This window comes from Micrasema longulum, unplaced genomic scaffold, assembly GCF_059751315.1.
Source record: "Micrasema longulum isolate JH-2025_06_02 unplaced genomic scaffold, ASM5975131v1 h1tg003177l, whole genome shotgun sequence".
Lineage (NCBI taxonomy): Eukaryota > Metazoa > Arthropoda > Insecta > Trichoptera > Brachycentridae > Micrasema > Micrasema longulum.
The window spans coordinates 10,021-17,131 of record NW_028280269.1 but is presented as its reverse complement, the minus strand read 5'-3'; positions in this window follow the sequence as shown (position 1 = coordinate 17,131).

Genomic DNA, 7,111 nt, shown 5'->3' with positions numbered 1-7,111 from the left:
TCATACATAAATTTAAAAAAGAACTTTAAAAAAAAAATGTCACTACAAAAACGCAACATGTTTGGCCTTGACAGTTGTGACGTCAAGATTCGTGACAATGTTCTTAACAAATTTGAATGGGCAGGGACAAATAAACATGAATCGTGGCGTATTAGGGGCACGGCCAATGGAATCACCGTTTTTGCGGGAATTCAAAATTCAAAATTAAAAAATATTTTCATGCTACTAATAATTAGCAAAAAAACTTTTTTTTACTGGACAGTATTTCATAGACCTTTATTGATTTTAAAATGTAAAAAAAAACCTGATATTTCCCTATTAATGGAATGAATGGATGCTTGAATCTCTACGGCTATTGTATGGTCAGGTGGCGATTCCATTGTGTTTGATTATTATATCCAATAGAATTTGATCTTTGCACCAATTTGACAATAACTTAACAGAAAATAATAATATTTGATTTGTTTTATAATTATCTCTTAAAGATGTCTTCTTACCTCACAAATGTCACTTGTAGAATCATAGATCAAATTCGATTTTACTGACCATTTATTGTCAAAATGAATCGTATAATATTACATTTTACATATACGAGTTTTGGGATTGTCTCGAGATGCATTAGTAGAATTCCAATTTTTGTAAATCATTATGAAGAGCAATGAAACTAAATTTATTTCTTTTTATTGGCTGAAATATCTTTGAATTATGACGTCACCCAAGTTTTTAATATTACAATGTATTTAACACGTTTGCAGACACTTTTTTCTCATAAGATCCACTCATATGGATACGACTTTCTAATTTTCGGAATATTTCACTTCCGATTGGACCGTTGTTGACGATTTGAAGTAGGCATGGCTAACTCAATTTTGAACTGGTTCAAAAAGACGGTTCAAACGCTTTGAGCTGTTGAGCTGCAGCTCAAACTTCTAATAGCCGGCTCACAGCGGCGCATTGTGAGTTTCATTAGAATCGTACGTGTACGCGATTCTTCAGCCTGAGCTCGCGACTCGTGGCAGTCAAATTTGAGCCGATCTGCCAGCCGGTTCAAAACTCCAGCTCGAGTACTCAAGCTGCGAGCTGACCTGCAGCTCAAAAAATATTCTTGAGTTTCCCAGCCTAGTTTGAAGTAAAAATGCGGAAAATTGTGTAGTGACATTTTCGTTGCAAACTATTTTTTATAAATACACAATATCTCTTACCATATAATTATTTCAATTTCTCGTAGGCTATAGCAGTCTTATGTCCAATGTCTTTTGACTGACGACTTTAGCCGTCATTTCCTAAATGAGAGACACACTTTTGACAGCTATTCCATGCATAACCGCGAAGGAGTTAAATATGAGAAAATCAGTTGATCAATAGCTCCGAATATAAAAATGTAAGCAAATATAATCAATTTGTTTCTTGAGTCGAGAATATGAAAGATCTTTCTTAATACATATTAAAATCCACACGTTCTGTTAGTTTGCTTTTCTGTACAATCGACAAATTATAGTTTTAATCTAATGAACAAAGATGACTGAGTCAGTTTCAATGAATGACAAATGGCAGCATGCCTGTTAAATCTACTCGGACAGTTTGGTTGAAATGAAAAACATTATAGTGTTTGACTGTCGTCCGCGCTGGACAGAGAAATTATATAAAAAAGACGTTATTGTGATTTCACAATGTTAATGGTGTGCTGTGTAAAAATATTTGAATAAAAAACAAATTAGAGATTTTTAAGTGTTGTGGATATATGCCAATATAAATTTTATGTAATTAATTTTTATTATTTTATATGTTTTAATTCTCATTTTCTCGTTTTTGGGCCAATCTCAAATATAATATTGTTTTATTTTCCTTACAACTCTGGACTTGGGCTTGTGCAAAATCAATGATAATTTTTTTCCTTTGCGATGTACATTGACGTATAATAAATAGACACGTTATTCCTATACTAACTACATCTAAAATATATATATCAAATAGTCTTACGCTTCAGACGCCAGTCTAGGGAGTATGAAATATTCTGGTGTAAAAACACCTTTTTAAATAAATATTTCATGTTGACCATGCCGGAAATCGAACCCAAGACCTCTTGCATGGTAGACAAAAGCGCTAAGGCCGACAATTATTTTCTTAGTTCACATTTATTTCTATGCAACTCGTTAGCATAGATACGAAACTAGCTGCTAGCTGTCAAAATTTTAAATGTATTTAATAACTAGCTTTTACCCACAGCTTCGAGAACTAAATCAATCAATAAGTTTATTAGTTTTGTTGTCTAACAATGAAAATTTTCTCAATGGTTACGTGTTTTTTTTTTTTGTAAAAAGAAATATTGGCATTCTTATGATTTACCCAAATATTTAATTTTAAAGGCCATTTTTAACGAGTTGTAAATAACTCGCTATTAGAAAATGGAATCAAGTTGGGGTAAAGTGGGATTCGAACCATAGACCTTTGGTCCGTGAGTCCGAGACTAGCCACATTGATTGACATGATTGCCGGGCCTCCAACAATCGTTATGCGAAAAATTGTGGATGCCTAGACATCTATATTCCCTTGTCTAAAGAGGTTTTCATCTCTGTTGTAATATGTTAATATTAACAGCTCCCTAGGGAGTTGAATCCAGTCCTTGTCTACAAGAATTTGGACAAACTCAAAACATTGTTAATACGATCATCCGTTAGTGTATGGCATCGGAGCATCATTATTCTGTTTTAATATTTATCATCATCATCATTCCCTTCTGCACCTCATGGTGCATAGGACACTGCATCGGTACAACAATCGCAGCGTCTCTTGATCATTTTTGTTTCATAAAAGCAAGATGATCAGTCTTACGCTTCAGATACCAGTCTTATTTCATGTCAACCATGTCGGGAATCGAACCCGAGACCTTTTGCACGGTAGGCAAACGCGCTGACCATCTCACCATTTATTCTACTAATAATTTTTCTGACGGAGTGAGGTGTTTTCAGTTTTTTAGCTAACTTATGCAATAAATCAAGTTGATGGGTCTCTCCGTTGCGACGTGAAATAAACAAATAGAAAAACAAACGGAAAAACATATTTTTGCATTTATAATATTAGTATTGATATAACTAGGTATATAACTACTTATTCTATAGACTAGATTGTATTTATAAGTTAAATAAATATATCAGCACTGTTTTTTACAATTACTGTGTAATTAAAGCATTTTCTCATCATAAGCAATGACATTATTCTTCATAGCGTTTTGTATGATTATAATGAAATTACATTACAGAATGAAAGAAATTACCCAATAATTGAAATGCCATTTATTACGCGCTTGTAGTGTGTCTATTTAATTATACATCATTGGATGCATTGCAGTTTTATACAAATTAGTTTTAAAAATTCACAGTTTTGCACACAAATCGATTGAAAATTTTATCATAGATGATTTGACGCTTTGCACAAGTTATGGCTTCCATGAAACCAAATGTTTGTTTACAATTTATGCTTGTTGAAAAAGGTATCTTGGAATAAAATTTTGGTGCTATTTTGCACAAATGTGTAACCATTTATAATCAGGTCTAATTGTGGGTAGAACCAAATTGAATTTGAAATTTTTATTATGTATTTCTTTGTGCGAAATTAAAAATGCAGTGTGAAAATTACAAATATTAAAATATATTTTTTTTTCATTGAATAGGATTCTACAATGCTATCTTTTCAGATTATTTTTGTCAATTCTAATGTTTTAATCTGTCCATTTATTTTTTAATTAAATTAAATTTTTCTTATATAAAAATCAACCATAACAGATCATAATTTCATACAGTGAGAAAGATCAGTGCTACCGGAAATTAGATAAAAAAAATGTTTTCTTTTTCTTGAGAAGTTTCTCAAAATTGTGTGAGAAAAATAATAAAAATGGTTAACGAGAAAACGTGTTAACAATAACGAATCAATTATAGCTTTCCGGTTTCTGGGGAGCCGTGTTTTTTGACATTTAGTGTGTTTTTATGGGTACTGGGTTCTACGTTCAAATGTCAGGAGAACTCACCGTCTTGAACTTGTGACGTCGCGGGCAGTGTAATTTCAAAATTACGAACAAAAAAATAAATTGTTTTTGGCTCCATTTGATGAACCACTGAACTTCGGGTCGCGGACTTCCGCCCTATCACAACTTGTTTCCCATTTTCTAATTATTCGCGATGAAAAGAAAATGGCTCGAAAATATAAATATTTGAATAAATCATAAGAAAATGCAAACATTTTTTTTTAATAAATTTTTTCTGGGTGGGTTTTTACGTAAAAATGGATTTTGAAATATGGGGATTGCTTCACAAGCAGAAAACATGTAGCCATCAAAATTTTCCATGATAAAAATTAACTTTTTTCATTGTATTTTTATTTTCGCACAAACTATATTATGTTTTAAACAGATCTACCCACATTTGTATTCAAAATCAGTATTGTATTTATTTGGAATGCTTAAGATCTTGCGTCAGTGATGATTTCATTGTCTGATCAAGAATGCTCACATTTTAATTTTTAAATCCATTAAGATACATTAAGCCAACAATGTATCACTCAAATGAACTCATTTATCGATATTTTAGAGGTACATATTTTAATATTTGTCATTTTCGATTATTGTTTTAATCAATTTAAAAACACACAGAATTTATGTAGACATATTGAAAAAATCTTTATTTTTGTTCAATATTAATATCATCATCATCATCATCATTATCATTCCCTTTCCGCACCTAATGGTGCATAGGGCACTGCACCAATCGCAGCGTATCTTGATCATTTTCATTACATGAAGGTAAGATGATCAGTCTTACGTTTCAGGTACTAGTCCAGGGACTATGGAATATTCTGGTGTGAAAACAACCCTTTAAATAAATATGTCATATCAGCTATGTCGGGAATCGAACCCGAGACCTCTTGAGTTGTAGGCAAACACGCTCACCATTACACCACGAGGCCGACAGTAATAATATTGTCCCCTTTAAAGTAATCACCGTCGAATATAATTCGCTTATGCCAGAATTTATGTCCAATCCTCGAAACTTCTGGAATGCGCTCTTTGGTATGGCCTTCAGCTCCGTCGTCGATTTGATCATTATCTCCTCTGTGGTCGCAAAACGTCGTCTTTTTATAGTCCTCTCCAGCTTTGGAAATAGGAGAAAGTCGCAGGGGGCTAATACGGTGAATGCGGTCTGGTGTTTAGTCAAAAAGGTGCAGGCACGCATTTGGCAGACACCAACTTCCTCTGCTACCGCTCTAATTGTGAATCGGTGATCGGTAAGCTGTTTGATTTTGTGGATGATGTCATTAGTAGTCGATGTTCTTGGCCTCTCATCATCTTCCGACTTCTTCACGACCCTCTACTCTACGTTTATACCGACCCAGAATCGGTCTCTGGCATTTCAACCACGGCACTGCATTAAATTTTGTTTTAAACACAACACTTAATAAAAATCCTCTGCTCCGTTATTTTCATTTTGGAATAATCTTGAAAATTCGCCAATCACTCTGAAAGGCTTCTTACGAGTTTGTCAATCAAAAACCAACTACGCGTTCAAAATGGCCGAAAATTGACTGATTAATTATAAACATGTGTCTTGGAAAAAATAGGCTTTTACAATTATGTATTTGAATTCAAAATTCTAATATTCGGTTTATTTTGTTTATCAAACCTCGTATAATGATTTGTCACATTCCAAAGCTGTTTAGTAAGAAAGCTTAGTGTCATAAATGTTTTTAATGCACCACTTGTCAGTAAAAAAAATAAATTGTAATTATTCAGGAGACAGAAAAGAAAGTTTAAAGAAATAATTTGTTCTTATGTATGTATATAAATACCAATTTTCGAGGAGGGGGAAGGGGGGAGTCTGACACTGCGCCGCGCTCCCCTCACTTCTCCCCTGCAGAAGTGAGAAACCATTTGTTTTTTAAACATTTTATTTTAAAAAAAAAATCTTTGTTCTAAATGATTTTTAAAATATGCTAATATGTCTTCTTGCCCATACTGATCATCGTGGTTTCGGATGTGACAGGGTTTAAAGAACATCTGTATAGTAATATTCAGTATAAACATAGCAGTTTACTTTATTTCTTTAACAGTTTAAAACCAATAGGAACCCGGTACGTATATTGATTGTTCTGAAAACAAAAAGTTGATTTATTCAGTTTCACTTACAACAGATATAGCCACACTTATTTTTCAGGGTCACATTAGTGATAGATATTTCTATGACTGTTAAATTCCTTGAATTTTCATAGCTTTTCAGATATATGTGTGGTTAGTTAAAACTGTCAATTATTGTAATAATTTTCTGACACAAGTTCATTCATACGTCATGATGAAAGAACAGTTGTGTTCGCTATCAAAATGTGACGATTATCGAATATTACAAATATGCATGTTGACAAATATAGAGGTTCCGGTGTATTTTGTTACGTTTGTTATAATTTAGAATGCGTTATTATTATCGATAGTCCAAACCATACTCTCATTAAAAATCCAACAATGGTGACACATTTATAATAAATTCATTATATTATACGATTCAAATGATTTTATTATTTTAACACATCTGATTATAAATTATGGCTTGCAGCCAATATGAAATTTATTTAACCAAAAATATTATCTCCTCGCTGCAAAATCCCGATTGTTTCAATAAACATTTGACTGCATTTGAAATAATTATAGAACAATTTTTGTAAGAATGGCCTCTTGGGAGTTTTACTAAGGGATGTGCAGGCTTCCAAATAAAATCCACAAAATGTGGAATTTAGCCAAAGCCTGTATTGATTAAATAGATATGACACAAGCGCTAAGTAAATGGAATTCCAATTTTAGGGGTAATCGCCTTCCTCGCCTTTATCCTTAACTATTAAATATAACAGTCGGCCTCAAGGTGTAGTGGTCAACGCATTTGCCTACCACGCAAGAGGTCTCCGGTTTGATTCTCGACATGGTTGTCATGAAATATTTCTTTTTTAAAAAGGTGTTTTTACAGTAAAATATTTCATATCATCGTCTTACTTTCATGTAACAAAAATATGATCAAGATACGCTGCAATTGGTGTACCAATGCAGTGCTCTATGCACCATTAGCTGCGAAAAGAG